We start from the raw sequence: 17,470 nt of genomic DNA on the forward strand, positions 1-17,470 counted from the left end.
GCAAAAGATTGTAAAATTACAAGAAAATTATTTTTCTGCAGTTTTATTAATAGAGATATGTTCCTAATAACTAAAAATGCAAGAATTGATTCATCAGATTTTGATTGTGGCAGTGGTTTCACAGGTGTCAAATCATATCAACTTTTTAAATATGTGATTTTTTAAATGTCAGTTATATTTCAATAATGCTATGGAAAATTGTATGATCAAAACTGACAAAAATAAATATTATAAGATGATCTTGAATATGACTTTCCCAAATGCAAAGCCAAAGTCACCCCATTCAGTGACTATTAAAATAATCTGCAACCCAGTTCACAGCGCTAAAAGTCACCAGGAGAATGTCCGAGTGGGCAGCAGCAAGCACAACACACAGGCCCGGGTCCTTACAGCATTGTAACCAAGGGCTATGTGGGTCTTGCTAACCATGAACCCTGAGTAATCGTTTGTGTTGTATCCAGTTTGGTTTACAGAAGACTTGCTCATTAAGAGGGGTTCTGGGAATTGTATTGGGAATTGAGTCTGTGCCAACTACTTCGTATTCGCCAAGCAATCCTGAATTCTTTACATGAAATTTCTCTCTCAACTTTTTTTAAAAATATGTATTTATTTGAGAGGCAGAGTTACAGACAGAAAGGCCTTTTATCTGCTGGTTCACTCCTCAAGTGGCTACAACAAGTGGAGCTGGGCCGATCAGGAGCCAGGAGCTTCTTGCAAGTCTCCCACATGGATGTAGGGGCCAAAGCACTTGGGCCGTCTACACTTCTTTCCTAGGCCGTTGATAGAGAGCTGAATCTGAAGAGGAGCAGCCGGGATATGAACCAGCATCCATATGGGATGCAGGCACCGCAGATGGCAGCTTAACCTACTACACCACAGGCCGGCCCTTCTCTCTCAAACTTTAAAAGGGTTCTGTGAAACAAGTACCATTTTAATATTCGTTTTACAGATAAGGAAGCTAGGACTGGAAAAGGCAGGATCAACATGTAAACACTAGCCTGTCCAACTTTCAAGGCTATAGTTCTTCACATCTCTCACTCCAAAAAGAAACCCCATGACTATTAGTAGTACTTTCAATTCCCGCTCTTCGAACTCATGGAAATCACTGTTGCACTTTCTGTCTCGTGGATTTGCCTATTTCGATGTTCCACATAAATGGAATGCTGCAGAATGGCCTTTTGTGTCACTTAACAGCATGTTTTCAAGGTTCGTCTATATTCTGTTCCTTTTTATGGGTAAATAATAATTCACTGAGTGAATCTGTATCATATTTTATTTAACTATTCATCTGTTGATGGATAGGAATGATGACTTAAGCATTAAAATTATGAGTTCAATAGGAGAGGGGGGAGGAGGAAGAGGGCTGGGAGAGTAGGTGGGAGGACGAGTACAGTAGGAAGAGTCACCATGTTCCTGAAGTTGTAATTATGAAATGTATGAAGTTTGTATTCCTTAAATAAAAAGTCTATTGGAAGAAAATTTTAAAAATTATAAGTTCAGCATTCCACAATTATAATTGATAATGCCAAAATTCTGGAAGCATGAACAGGAAAGGCATAGAAATAATATGTAGGCCAGCACCGCTACTCAATAGGCTAATCCTCCGCCTGCGGTGCCAGCACACCGGGTTCTAGTCCCAGTCAGGGCGCCAGATTCTGTCCCGGTTGCTCCTCTTCCAGTCCAGCTCTGCTGTGGCCCGGGAGTGCAGTGGAGGATGGCCCAAGTCCATGGGAGACCAGGAGAAGCACCTGGCTCCTGGCTTCGGATCAGCGCGGTAGGCTGGTCACAGCATGCCAGTCATAGTGGCCATTGTGGGGTGAACCAATGGAAAAGGAAGACCTTTCTCTCTGTCTCTCTCACTGTTTACTCTGCCTGTCAAAAAAAATTTTTTTAAAGAAATATTATGTAAATTCTTTGCTAGCACTTCATGGAGGTGTGATTGTTTTCTAAGACCTTTCTAACTTTGACTATAAAATAAATGAATATAGTTCATTCGTTCTTGCAGTCTTTTCTTTCCAAGAGTTATAGAGAGAGGCGGAGAGAGAGAGAGAGGTGGAGAGAGAGAGAGGCGGAGAGAGAGACAGAAGGAGGGACAGATGCAAGAGAGAGGTCTTCATCCACTGGTTCACCCTCCAGATTTGCCACAATGGCCACGGCCAGGCCAGGCCAGAGCCAGGAGCTTCTTCCATGTCTCCCATGTGTATAGCAACAGACTTGCACCTGGGCCATCTTCTGCTGCTTTTCTGAGGCCATTAGCAGGGAGCTGGATCAGAAGTGAAGCTGCCAGTGCCCATGTGGGATGCCAAAGCTGCAGGCAGTGGCTTTACCCACCATGCCCCTGTTTCCATTAAAAAAGTTAACGCATGAAGCATTAGTTTAAAATATACTTACTTAGTACTGGACCAGTAATGACTCTAAACATTCATAAATAAATAAATTTCTTATCATTTTGGAGTTTTGGTGAATGTAGATTAATGCAGTTAATCCAATGCTGCTTTAAAATATCTGAAATACAGTTAAGTAATTGCCTGCAATGCCAGCATCTCATATGGGTGCCCATTCGAGTCCCAGCTGCTCCACTTCCAGTCTAGCTCCCTACTAATTTGCCTGGGAAAGCAGCAGAAGATGGACCAAGTACTTGGGCCGCTGCACCCACATGGGAGACCTGAATGAAGTTCCAGGCGCCTGGCTTTGGCCTGACCCATCCATCCCCAGACATTGTGGCCATTTGGGGAGTGAGCCAGCTGATGGAAGATCGATCGATCAATCGATCTCTCTCTCTCTCTCTCTCCCCCTCTCTCCCACCCTCCCCCCTCCTTTGTCTCTTCTCTCTAACTCTGCCTTTCAAGTAAATAAATAAATCTTTTTAAAAAAAAACCTCAATTAGTTTTTTCCCTATGTAATTCCATGTTATTCCCTATCTTCTTATATTTTAATGCCACTTTGAATTTGCTAAAAGAATAATGTAACTGGTAAAATAATTATACCTGTCTTTTAAGAATCAAAGAAGCAAAATAACTTTTTTTTTTTTGGCTGATCTTACACAGTAAGAGAGCTTCTCTGAACTTTAATTAAACAACATTCCCCTTCATTTTCCATCCTAGAGTTAAGGTTTCTTTCTCAGGCTGCCGAAGCTATTCTGTAAAACCTTGTTCACACTGGGTGACCTCATTCAGCATGTGAGCTCTGTTGCTTCCATTGTGTTTCTGACTCCGGCTTGTTAGGGGGGAGTTCTGAATTATTTAGTTGTACTTCATTGTCTTTACACAGCTGAAGAATGTAGGCCAAATATCTGCATTCATACTCTCATCTTGGAGGAGTGACAGTTAATTTTTTTTTAATGCAGTCCTCATTATTGCTCTCACAAAAGCTTACTGCAGGATCTCTCCAGGGAACTAAATTATCTTAAAATCCCAGAGAGGAAGTGCCATGAAAACAGAAAGTAAAAATGAAGATAATTGAAGAAGCTGAGGTTACTGAGGAACTGTACATAAGTTGCACCAGGCAGAACCAGGCCTCTGGGAAGGCCTGGTTTCCGCCATAGTCTCTCCGGATCTCCTTTCTCTGCTTCCAGCAGTTCTTGCCTGTGTCTGCCACAACCCCTGGGGCAGTTCTGCAGCCCCTGACCCTGCAGTGCCTTGCCCACTGCCTTCCAAGCCCTTTCCTAGTACTGGAAATGCAGTCTGGAAAAGGATGCTCTTTGGGTTACTAAGAAGGGTTTTCTTAAGTCATCCTCGATACATAATTTATTTCTGGATTTTTCTTTATTTGCACAACAGAAATGTCTCTCCCATTAACAACATATAAAAGACCCTACCACCACCGCTGCCCCATGAAGCTAGGAAACACTGAAGTTATCAGGCCTTAGCCAACTTTTTGGGTGCAGTTTTTTTTTAGTTGAAGAAAGCTGTTCACATATATGCAGAGGGACTTCAAAAAGTTTATGGACAGATGAAATTAAAAGATAAGTTTATTTTGGTGCAAAAAATAATTTAAAGCTCTTTGTAGCTTTTTCCTAACACATATTTTCCATGAACTTTTTGAAGACCCTTCTTACCATACATATGCAAATAAGGAAATTTTAAAATAGTGCTATTCTCTGTGAGGCAGTTTTATTGATTTGAGAGGTAAAGATAGAAATGGGACAGATAGATGGAGACCTCCCATCTGCTGGTTCCCTCCCCAGATTCCTGGGTGACAAAACCTCAGTACAGATTTTCTGTGTGGGTGGCAGGGACCCAAGTGCTTGATCCATCACCTGCAACCTCCCAGGATGTACATTGGCAGGAAGCCGTAATTGGAAGCACCACTGGACTCAAATGCAGGCACTCCCATATGGAATGCAAGCATCCCAAGTGGTATCTTAAGCTCTTTGCCAAATGCCTACCCCAAGGCACTTTTGTTAAAGTTGACACTTGCATTGGATTTTTCTTTTCCCTTTACTACTGTACATAGACCAGAATGAGAATTGAGTACTGGGAGATTTTCTTTTGCATGGGAGTGAGGTCTGAGGAATGAGATGGGTGATTAAGATGAGTATTGAGAGAAGTAGGAAGGGGGAAGGAGGTGGTGCGTGGTGCAGCAGGTTAAGTAGCTATCTGCAAAGCCAGCATTCCACATGGGAGCCAGTTCAAGTCCTGGTTGCTCTACTTCCCATCCAGCTCCCTGTTAATATGCAAGTTGGCCCAAGTGTTTGGGTCCATGCATCCATGTAGGGGACCCAGATGGAGTTCTGAGCGCCTGGCTTTGGCCTGGCCCAGCCCTGGCCTTTGTGGCCATGATCTTACTTTCCCCTTTCTATAACTCTGCCCTTCAAATAAATGAAGGGAGGGAGAGAGAGAGAGAGAGAGAAAGTAAGTAAGTAGGAGGAGTCCCATTCTTGTTACCCATTCCAGAGACCTTGTACCTACTAGAAGCTTTGGAGTCAGGAAAGTTGAGCTTGATTCTGGCCCTGCCACTAACCTTACCTAGAACCCTTTTACAAATCACTGAGTTTATGAGACTCAGTTTCCTCAGTAGGAAAGTCCAGGAGCAGCTCATCTGTCATGCTGAGTAGGGTCGGAGAACTGGCCTTGATAGGAGATAAGCTACTAAAGCTGTTAAGTGCATATGATGTAATTCTGATTCACTAATAGGATTGATGATAAACAAAGAAAATAGAGAAATGAGTTGGAAGGAGCGGAGTTAGGGACTTTGGTATGTAGAAGGAACAAGTGAAATATTTTGAAGGCAAGAGAAAAAATTCTAGTAACAGAAAATTGGGGTGGAGTTCTAATCAAAGCAGGCCTTTATGTGAAAAGAGCAAACATTAAGGTGGAAGTTACTGGTTTGGAGGAAATTTTGATGAAGCATATACTGGTGTTCTTGGAAGAAGGAATTATAGGTCACTGTTCACTCATGTCCTGTTGCTTATGTGGTTAACAATATCATTAATACTTATTAGTATCTGTATTAATACCTATAATGCATCAATCTCCTAAGAAAACCTAAACCCTCTGCAGTTTTACAGTAGGAGGTGAAATATAGTCTGCCTTCATTTACTCGTGTCTTCCTATGCCATGAAGATACGACAAAATCATCTGGAGACACCTACCTCGTTTTTTCAAGAGAGCCAACCTAATGCTCTCAGAGTACCTTCCACGGAACACTACAAGTCAAAGCAACACATAAACATTTTTCTGTTCACTGTCTTGAAGTCAATGTTTTTCATATGTCAGAGTTTAGAATTCACAACAGTATCTTACTCTTTTCCCAATATATCAGATTTAGAAAGATGTGAACTATGTATTACTATCACTCTGCCTTTAGAAGGTATTTCACTTTAATTTTTTTTTTTTTTTGAGAGCATATCTCTCATGCCTAGCCTTCTAAATGATTGTGACCCTGTGGGAACACCATCCTACATAAGGAACAGAGTACCCTGAGGTTGTGGGAGACCTTGCTTCAGCACTGCATCCACTGAACTTAGTCCTTGACACCTGCTCCTCTGCCAAGGTTTCAGGACTTGCTGCTTGATGCATAGCATTTTGCCTTCTTTGAGAACAAAACCAATGTGAGTGTACATTCAGAAATTTTTGTTCATTACCGTGAAGTTGTATTTTCACATGAGTTTTTGTCCTCTTCCCTGTTCCATTCCTAACTGTGAGACCCTTTTCCTCCATTCAGTTCTCCCAGCTACAAAACAGAAGCAGTGGTTTGGAAAGCATCTTTTTTATAAGGGCTGGGGCCTCAAGATTTCTGGAAATGAAAGATATTCCACAAAGATGGAAATCTTTGAACAATTCCTGGCTGCCTCTGTTACCTGTTATTCTATCCTGTCTCCTTCCCCAGCCCCAAAAGACACACTGAAGAACCGTGGTTCCTAGAAAGAGGCCGTTAGTCTCGTTCCTGCACATCTTTTCATGCTTTTCCCAAGTCTTGTGCCCTTCCTTCACTCTCTACCCGCATGGCTGCTAAGCTTCTGTTTACACCTCTTTTTTTTTTTTAACTTTTATTTAATGAATATAAATTTCCAAAGTACAGCTTATGGATTACAATGCCCCCCCCATAGCTTCCCTCCCACCTGCAACCCTCCCCTTTACTGCTCCCTCTCCCCTTCCATTCACATCAAGATTCACTTTCAATTCTCTTTATATACAGAAGATCAGTTTAGTATATATTAAGTAAAGATTTCAACAGTTTGCCCCCACATAGCAACACAAAGTGAAAAAATACTGTTGGAGTACAAGTTATAGCATTAAATAACAGTGTACAGCACATTAAAGACAGAGATCCTACATGATATTTTTTAAAAATTGATTAATTTTCTATGCAATTTCCAATTTAACACCAGGGTTTTTTTTTTTTTTCATTTTCAATTATCTTTATATACAGAAGATCGATTCAGCATATACTAAGTAAAGATTTCATCAGTTTGCACCCACACAGACACACAAAGTGTAAAAATACTGTTTCAGTACTAGTTATAGCATCACTTCACATTGGACAACACATTAAGGACAGATCCCACATGAGACATAAGTACACAGTGACTCCTGTTGCTGACTTAACAATTTGACACTCTTGTTTATGGCGTCAGTAATCTCCCTAGGCTCTAGTCATGAGTTGCCAAGGCTATGGAAGCCTTTAGGGTTTGCTGACTTTGATCTTATTCTGATAGGGTCATAGTCAAAGTGGAAGTTCTCTCCTCCCTTCAGAGAAAGGTACCTCCTTCTTTGATGGCCCCGTTCTTTCCACTTTAAGACCAACTTACTACCTCCAAGAAGTGACGATCGCTTTTTGCTTTGTGTCTGCATCCATGCTATGGCAGTGCAATTATGTGCTTCCAAGATTTGTGTCACTTGAGAGTAACAGGTGCTTGAGGGCAAGAACCATATCTGACTTAATAAAGTAATTCCTACAACGTAGCTTTCAGAGAATCCAATATCTAAAACATACTAAATGTTCAATATCTGATAGCTATGGTGATATTGGTAATGAAGACTCCTATATCTTCATCACTTGTGCTGTGATTGTTGAATAAGTGAATAAATGGATGAGCATATCACTTATCCAGTACTCTTTTGTTAGACTGATTCTTGGTCTGGGGTTTTTACTTTGTAACTCTATAAATTAGAAAAATATTTCATAGGATCAAAAATGAATTATTTGCCATGGCTTTTTTTTTCCCAACCAGATGAATCTGTTTTCTGTTGCTAATGACACAATACCACAGACTAAGTTTGAAAGAAAATAGGCTTATCTGGGTCATGGTTCTAGAGGCCCAAGGTTAAGGTGCCTCGTCTGGTGATGGCCTTCTTGCTGGCTGCACAGGACATCACACAGCAAGAAACAGGGAGCACTCACGAGCATCTCTTCTGATCTCTCTCCCTCGTGGGAGCTCCGCCTGATGACTTTGTCTAATCCGAGTCCTCTCCCAAAGCCCCATCTCTAGGTAACATAGTTGTGTTAAGTCTCCACCCTCACTCCCTCGCAATGGGGATTTAACTCCAGCATGGGTTTCAGAGGGGACAAACCATTTTCGTATCATAGCACCCCTCGGCAAATATTTTCTAATTATTAATAAAACAAAATCTGACTCAAGATTTGGCAATAAATTCTGGCTGTAGCTGTATCAGTCAAATTCCCCCATTTCTCCTGTATAACTAGATAAGTATGCATGCCTTTACTGATTCATGTAACATAAGGAATGTATTTAAGGCACATGTATCTTATGTGTATCCTATGTGTTGTGTTTATTAAAGTGCTATTATTATAGTTGTAAAACACTGACAAGAAAAACAAACTGAAAATCAACTTAAATCCCACCACCAGTTAGAGATGCATCTTACATGATATTTAGTAGAGATACAGAACTTTTAAAAACCCATCTAAATGTTTACATATGTGAAAATAATATGATAAATAAATTGGTATATTAGCTCATTTTCTGTTGCTATAATAAAATTCCCAAGGCTGAGTGCTTACAAAGAAAAGGGTTTACTTAGCTCACAGCTTTAGAGACTGAAAGTCTATCAGATAGATAGACTTTATCTATTTCTCTGTGGGTTCTTGGGAGAGCCCCTTCCTGATTGCATCACCTTATGGTTCACATTGTGATAGGAACAGGTGCGAGTGGGAGAGGTCACAGGAAGCCAGATCTGGAGGAGAGGCTAGGCTTGTGTTTTCTGTAACAGCTCTCTCAAGATAACCAACTCAGAACCCATAAGAACTAAGTTAATCCCTTCTGAAGGCAGCATTCCTAATTGCCTGAGGGCTCTCCGCCAAGCCCACCACCTCGACACCACCACACTAGAGACCAGGCTTCTAACACGGGAATCCTCAGGAGACAGACCACATGCAAGCCATTCACTAGGTTCCATGATAGTTGTTATTTTTTCACTCACCAGTGTTACCATTCTGTGACATAGAGCTAGATCCCTATCACCCTCCATTGCCTCCTTTAACAGTATCATTTTTTATCTATTGACATGACAATGCATATACTAAATCTTTTGTTGGCAAATATATAGCTTTTTCGCTTTTTGTCTATAATAGCATGATAGACATTTTGATGACTGAGTTCGTAATCTTTAATAGGGTATGTTCTTAAAGGTGAAATTGTTTGATCAGAGTTAACACATAAAATTATTCCCAATAAACTGTTAGGATTTGATCATTTTGTTGGGCATGTATAGTATGTTCAATAAAAGCTTATTAAATAAAAAAGTTAATCTATAGATTCTAATGCCTTGAAATGGAAGTTTAGAAGATATTTGAAAATAAAGTAGGAAGGACTCTAAGATTTCATTATCAGCCATTCATGTTACAAAATTTTAAGTCAATTCTTCAATAATTATCACTTTTCATAGTAAGTTGTACATTAATAAAAGCACAGGCAGGCTATTGTTGAATGTAATACATTACAACATGGTGTTCAGACCTCAAGTGAATCTGTTACTTGGTCTAAATTTTAATTTTTGTTTAATTAACATTTCTAATCCTAGCTTAAATTAATTAACTTTTATTTCCAATTTTGTAAGTTTTCTGAATAGATTTAATTGAGCTGCTGTTTGCATAAATTTATATTCATGTTCAGTTGAACTGTGGAAAATTAAGAGTAGTTGAAAACGTCTCATCATGCTGTTTTTGAATAATTAATTTTATTGAAACTAGTCTCATTAAAGACTTCTAAAGTGAAAGTTTATGTAGTATAACAAAAGGATTTATGTCAATTTACTTTTGCTATATCTTCACTGAATTAACCCTAATTCTACTTCTACTATAAACTATAAATATTGTAATACAATCTCCCATCTATGATACATAAATACAGATGACATACTTCAGATCAGTTTTTGTGTTTTTTTTTTTTTCACACTACAGAAATCAACCCATTAGTGGAAAAAGTGAAGCACAGTGAAAACCAAAATATAACTTAAAAGCTTTGCAAAACTCATCTAAGGCTGCTATACTCAGTATCCAGGGGTACTATCATTTTCTATTGAAGGACATTTCATTGAATTGGGAGTTCAGAACCTGGGAAAAAGTGAGCCAAATTTCCCATAAGATAAAATGTCATTCTTTCTGGAATCAGAAATCACCAAACTGGGGCCGGCACCGTGGCTCAACAGGCTAATCCTCTGCCTTGCGGCTCTGGCACACTGGGTTCTAGTCCTGGTCAGGGCGCCAGATTCTGTCCCGGTTGCCCCTCTTCCAGGCCAGCTCTCTGCTATGGCCTGGGAAGGCAGTGGAGGATGGCCCAAGTCCTTGGGCCCTGCACCAGCATGGGAGACCAGGAGAAGCACCTGGCTCCTGCCTTCGGATCAGCGAGATGCGCCGGCCGCAGCGGCCATTGGAGGGTGAACCAACGGCAAAGGAAGGCCTTTCTCTCTGTTTCTCTCTCTCTCACTGTCCACTCTGCCTGTCAAAAAAAAAAAAAAAAGAAATCACCAAACTGGGACAGAAGTTACTATCTGGAGAGTTTCAGAAGGCCCTCTTTGTCAATAATCAGAGGAGGCAGCCAGAAACAGATAAGAGAATCAGAAAACTGCTTTAAACTAAGTCTTTTTTTTTCTTCTTTGTTTCTCATTTTGGATGCCAAGACAAATTACAATCTGAGAGAACATAATACTTGGAGATTGACAAAGGTTGGTCACTTGGAAGTATAAACTAATATTTGCAATATTAACATTTCTAAATTAATGTTTAGAATTGAGATACATCAGTAGAAAATTTTCAGTTGCAAAGAATAAAAATCAGCTCTAACAATTACCTTTAATAACCCTGAGCTACTCTAGCAAATACCATAGACTGGGTGACTTCAACAATAGACAGTTGGAGGTGTAGGTGAATTCTGTTTGTGCAGCCGTTCTTCCTGGTCTGCAGGCCCTCTCCTCCTTGCTGTGTCCTGAAATGGTGAAGAGAGAGATCATCCCTCATAAGGCTCTGTTTACATGTGCACTAAACCTATCCATGCAAGTTCCACCTTCATGATTTGATTATCCAAGTACTATCATACTGGGGATTAGGGTCTCAGCGTATGACTGCGGGAGTTACAGAAATTTGTAGTCCACAGGGATAATTTAACCAAGAAATAGTAATTTATTGTAGTGGTATGAGTCCCTTCTGGAACCTCAAAATCCCAGGCTGCACCTGGGTCTCAGGAAATGATGGCTCTTTCTGCTCCTTCACCGTGTGGCGGGATGACCAACTCAAGAAGCACAACAAACATGGAGAATGGTTAGCTGGGCCTTAGCTCCTATTTATTTATTTTTTTAAGATTTATTTATTTATTTATTTGAAAGGCAGAGTTACAGAGAGAGAGAAGGAGAGGCAGAGAGAGAGAGAGAGACGTCTTCCATCCGCTGGTTCACTCCCCAGGTGGCCACAATGGCCAAAGCTGTGCCAATCTGACGCCAGGACCCAGGAGCTTCTCCCATGCAGGTACAGGGGCCCAAGAACTTGGGCCATCTTCTACTGCCTTCCCAGGCCATAGCAGAGAGCAAAGTGGAACAGCCAGGATTCAAACCGGTGCCCATATGGGATGCCAGCACTGCAGGCGACAGCTTTACCCACCATGCCACAGTGCGCTCCCCCATTTGTTTTTTTAATCTCCCAAAGAGAGAATCTTGACTGTCCCAGTCTATGTCATATGTCTCTTAGCTTGGCCTGAAGTTGCATGACAAGCACCACGTTGGCCACCCACTGTGGTAGATGGGACTATCCCAGCAGAGAGACGTGGTTGTATGCTAATGAAATCCCCTGAAGTCAGCCACATCCCTCATCTGGCATGGCTTTTTCAGTTTAGTGATAAATAAATTAAGATAGAAAGGCACAATATCGCTTCTCAAAGTCATGGCCTGATGAACATGGGATAAATATAAAATTTGTCTCCCAAACTGGACAACTTTTAAGAGGAAGCACTATTGATATTGGAACATGTATAAACTGGATGGTTTCAGAAAAATTAGGATTATGGTTACCTCTGAATGCAAAAGTTATGGGTCTCGTGTTTTAAAATAATAGATTATTTGGTAGATTGAAAAGTACCTAATCAGTAATGGTTTTTCCCACCATTTTGGGATAACATCAATGATAAGGACATGTCTAAAGAATTTATTATTCTTCTCATATCATTGAGTCACCTTTGAAAGAAGAAACTTTTGAAAAGATACTTAGTTCTTCTACTCCTCAGTTTAGTGGAAATAAATGGAACATAATGTTTTTTTCCAGTTTCTAGATAATCTGAATGATCACTTACATTATGAAAGGATGACAGCAACATTTACTCCAACATGAAATATTTTAATTTTTTAAAAGGAGGTCATTCTATATAGATATGTGTGCACAGTAAAAAAAAAAAAAAGTGTCTTAAGGGTGTGTAAGTGTTCAGGGAGCAGTTGGTTTACATGAAGGGACAGGTACGATGTTAACAGGACTCCATAATACATTTGGGACTTTTTTTCTTTTTTCATTTATTTATTTGAGAGGCAATGAGAGGAAGAAAGAATGTTACTATCTGCTGGTTCATTTCCCAAATGCCCACAATAGCACAGCCAGCTGGGGCTATGGCCAGAGCTGGGAACACAATGCAGGTCTCCCATGTAAGTGGCAGGAACCAAATCACTTGGCCATCACTACTGCCTCCAAGGATCTGCATTAGCCAGAAGCTGAACTTAGGAGTGAGAGCTGGAAATCAAGCTGAGGTACTCTGACGTAGGATGTGGATGTATTCACCACTACCCTAAATGCTTGCTGTGCATTTGGAACTTTTGAAAACCTGACAGTCAACTACGAGGCATTTTTTCCTATGTGTAGCAGTGAAATGATTGGTTCTGACCTCTATCTCCGAAGTCCAAGACCTAAGATGAAAAATGACTACCACTCTTCTGTTCTGCTCAGCATTTATTTAACAGACATCTTTTACAAAGATCTTCAGAAAACATCTGATTTTTTGTGTGTGTGCATACCACACAGATAATGGGACCACTTTTGTGCCTCAGGATTATAGGTTTCTAAAACTAATAGCTAAATCACTTTGGGCAAATTATTCACCTGTGTGAATTTCAGGTTCTTAATCTCATGAAAGTATATCCATTCCCAGCTTGTCTGAGATTTCAATGTGATACTGTGCATAAGGAGTCCTATATAGAGGCCAGCTACTGCTATTCCACTTCTGGTGGAGCTCCCTGCTAATGCACCTGAGAAAGTTGCAGACAATGGCCCAAGTGCTTGGGCCCCTGCCACCCACACGGGAGACCCAGAAGAAGCTCCTGGATCCTGGCTCAGCCCTGGTCATTGCGGTCACTTGATATGTGAACCAGCATATGTAAGACCTCTCTCTTTGTCTCTCCATCTCTCTGTAACTCTGACATTCAAATAAATAAATAAATCATAAGGAAAGAAGGAAGCAAGCTTGCTAGCTCTGCTCTAGGGGAAAACAAAAGAGTCCTGCATAGTATCCTGCATAGAATCAACACCCAGTTATGTGGGGCCATTGTTAACAGTAATTAATTTGAAAGAGGTGTAGAATACTTTTTTTTTTGCCTGTGCTACCCTTGGAAGACCCCTGTATGTCTGTTGTTTAAAGTTGCGTACTCTCAGAAAGCAGCAGCTTCTTAGTAATCGAATAAGTAGACCTCCAAAGTTAATTGTGTATAAAATGTATTGTAGTCATCCTAATTGCTGACTTTTCTCTGGAGTGTTTCATGTGATGTGTAGACATAAAAACTTCTTACATGGTTGGAAGCCCTATAACCCTTTCGTTTTCACAGTGAAAAATTTTTTTCTTCATGACAAATGCATTAAAGAATTATTTACTTTGTTATGTGTTCAGAAGGCAGAGAGAGAGACCGAGAGATCTCCTCTGTACATTCATTTCTCAAACGTCTGCCACTGCTGGGGTTGGGTCAGGCTGAAGCTGGGAGTTGGGAAGTCCGTCTGGGCCTCCCACAGGGCAGGCAGGGACCCAAATACTTGAGGTATCACTTGCTGCCTCTGTTTGCATTATCAGGAAGGGAGAATCAGAAGGTGGGCCAGAACTGGATCCCAGGTACTCCAGTGCAGGATGTGGGTACTCCACGTGCATCTTAAATGCACATACAGACAAATTCATTTTGAAAATTTTTTTTCCTGGTTCTTGGTGATTAAAAGCTTTCTCAACCCATGTTTTGACCTATTTTTAGCTTCATTATTTACACAGATATTTCCTCAAGTAACATTCTGTTTGGGCTCCCGTCTCATACCCCGCGCTCCTCCTGGGAGCTTGAAATTGTTTTATGTTGAAGTAGAACTAAGAAAGCACAGAAGAGGAGCTCCTGCTCTTGAACCTCAGTGGCCACTACTGTGTCATTTTTAAGGAGAGTAAGGCTTTTTGTCATAGACTTTCCTTTTAGATTTAATCTTGCAAAATCCTCCATCTTGAGTTTCTTTCTCTGGTCCCTGTTTTCCTGCATAGCATAGTCTCTCCAAGGGCCTCTGAATATTGGCAGGGAGCAGCTGCCTTCATAGTAAACACCATTGTTGTTGGCACTGGAAAAAACATCAACAGCAAGCAAGCTGCTTCGCTTTCCTACTGCCAGAGCCTCTGAGTTTTTAGACAGTGCCATGAATGCCCTGGCTTTAGCTTTACTCTTAGGTAAATTAAAATTAATGGCCTGTTTTTTTCATTTGGGATATAATTTTCCCTCTTAGAATAATAGTACCATATATTCTGTGCTGTCGAAGTGGAGGACCACAGCTAAACAGCAGGCATGTCCATAACCATGAAACAGTTCAATTTTCTATATGCTCAAGCACTTGTTGATCTAAAAGCATTTTTTAGCCTCAATCACTGTAAAGGCTGGAGCCTATGTCAAGGACACTGTACTTGCAGTTGATGAAGTGTCACTTCCACTTAGAGCTCTGCAATTCATCACGTCCTCATTGAGCTCCACTGTGTGCAAGCTGAGCAAAACCAAGAGGAGAGTACCAGTTCCTACCCTCAAGGAGTTTAGCTCAGTTCAGCAGATGTTGGGCCTGCACCAATGCTTACCACCTTATGCTGGGATGTGGTTGTAGTAACAAAAATTTTTTCTTAAATTTTTACTTATTTGTTTGAAAGGCAGTTACAGAGGGTAGGAGACAGTGAGAGAAAGAGAAAGATGTCATCTGCTAGTTCACTCTCCAAATGGATACAGTGGCCAAGGCTGGGCCAAGCAGGAGCCAGGAGCCAGGAGCTCCTTCCAGGTCTTCCAATACTTGGGCCATCTTCTGCTGCCTTCCCAGGCACATTAGCAGGGAGCCAGCACTCAAACCAGTGCTCTGATATGGGATGCTTGTGGGGCAGGCAGTGACATACCTCACTGTACCACAAGGCCAACCCAAGAGAAATTTTTTAAGCTTGGTGCCATAGGGTTCAAGACAGTTGGGTTAGATCATCTGGGCTTCCTAGAACTAGAGGCAGGCACATGGCAGGGAACAACTATCTGAATGCTGGGCCCATCCCACATGCTGTCTCATTTTAGAATATGGTTTTAAAGTTCCTTCTTTTTAGTTCATTGTAAATTAAGGAGACTTGAAAATATAGCTAGCAAAAATATGATCCTGCTAGGCAAAATAGTATTTTGTAACCTGATTTTGCCACTTAATACATTTTCCACATTTCCTTTCATTAAATATGCTTTTTCACATTATTCTTAATGACTACATGATTTCCTTAACCATTTCCTTTATAACTAAATTAGGTAATAATATATAAATATGAGAATAATTAAATCATGAAAGTAGTCGAAGATACATAATCTAGAGAGTGAGCACATTTTTAAATGCATGCATGATTCTGAAGGCAGAAAACAGAAGATGAGTTGTTTTGAACACATAAAAATTAAAAACGCTTTGGATATTTGAAAGGAAAGGCCACCACAAAACACACCAAACACTGGAGTAGGGGAAAAGGTTTATTGTTGGGTTGGGGAAACCCGCCAGGCACCGAGAACAGCAGCCTGTACTGGGAAAACAGGTCTTATATAGCTTTGCAGAGGTAAGGAAGTGGGAGCAGCAAATCCCATTACGGTGGGAGAGGAGCTGACCCTTGTGATTGGGCCATTTGGTCACCTGACTTCTAGTAAGCCAGGCTGGGCTTAGGAAGATGACACCAGGCCGGGTTTAGGAAGATCACTTTACACCTAAAAGGCAGTCTGTAGAAGTGCAGTTGATACTTTGAGATGCAACAACTTTGCACAGCCCAGTCTCAACTGCTGAGGTACAGCTTTTGTATTCATACTATTTGTTGAACTCTCTACTTAGTATAGAGTTAATCTTCTGTGTATAAAGTTAATTGAAAATAGATCTTAGCAAAAAATAAGAATAGGAATAGGAGAGGGAAGAGAAAGGGTGGAAGGGTGAGTTCTGTGGAAAATCACTGTGTTCCTAAAGTTGTATTTCTGAAATGTCTGAAGTTTGTATACCTTTAATGAAAGGTTTCTGGGGGAAAAAATAAACAAACTTTTTTAAAAAGATCACTGTAAATAAAATTTAAAGGCATTCTAGTGTTTAATTCTTGGGATAGCTTTGTGAAGTGGGTGCCTAGATTCCTACTAGTAAAGAGGAAACTGAGGCACAGTTGATGTGAGAGATTATTAGATTTTTTTTTTAAGATTTGTTTATGTATTTGAAAGGTAGAGTTAGAGGCAGAGACAGAGAAAGAGAGGTCTTCCATCTGCTGGTTCACTCCCCAAATAGCCACAGTGGTTAGAGCTGGGCTGATTCGAAGCCAAGAGCTTCTTCAGGGTCTCCCACATGGGTACAGGGGCCCAAGCACTTTGGCCATCTTCCATTGCTTTATGACACACCATAGCAGAGAGCTGGATCGGAAGTGGAGCAGCCAGGTCTTGAACCAGTGCCCATATGGGATGCCTGCACTGCAGGCGGCAGCTTTACCCACTATGCCAGTGTTGGCCCCTAAATATTGTTAACAAAAGGCCTCAAGCCCTTTATTCTGTCCCTTATACTTGTATGGCATATGATACTTTCCCTGAAGTAGGAGAAATTATCAAGGCCATGGTTAAGAAGGACTGGCTGAGCATATCTTATTAATTATTAAAGAGATGGGAGAGGAAAAATCCAAAACCATATGAACTATTATCAGTTGAATGACACGAAACAAGAGATTGATCTTAGCTGTCGGTGTAACTTATTAATGGGAAAGTCTAAAGTGAAAAGTTTTAAAAAGTAAATGTTTTTAGATAATATGTAGGTGAATCCAATCAAGTTAAAAATCCCACCACATCTTGGATATGAACAGATGGCTCATTGATTGCATACAGTAAAATGTTTCTGTGTAATTGGTCTAAAATTGAACTTAAAACAGAGATGTAATATTTATGTCGCCTGCAGTAGAAACGTTTATGCTGTGTAATAACCTTGACACGTTTGCAGCATCATGTGTAACAGGCTCTGGAGAATACCATGGTTTAGTCTGTGTTTTACATTTTTCAGGAATCTAGAAAAG

At 40.6% G+C, this 17,470-nt stretch overlaps 1 protein-coding gene across 9 annotated transcripts in view; it reads left to right on the plus strand.

Moving 5' to 3' along the window:
* PATJ (PATJ crumbs cell polarity complex component) overlaps positions 1–17,470 on the plus strand; it is a 445,385-nt gene that overhangs the window by 278,933 nt on the left and 148,982 nt on the right. The window lies entirely within an intron of this gene.

Source organism: Lepus europaeus, chromosome 5 (genome assembly GCF_033115175.1).
Source record: "Lepus europaeus isolate LE1 chromosome 5, mLepTim1.pri, whole genome shotgun sequence".
Lineage (NCBI taxonomy): Eukaryota > Metazoa > Chordata > Mammalia > Lagomorpha > Leporidae > Lepus > Lepus europaeus.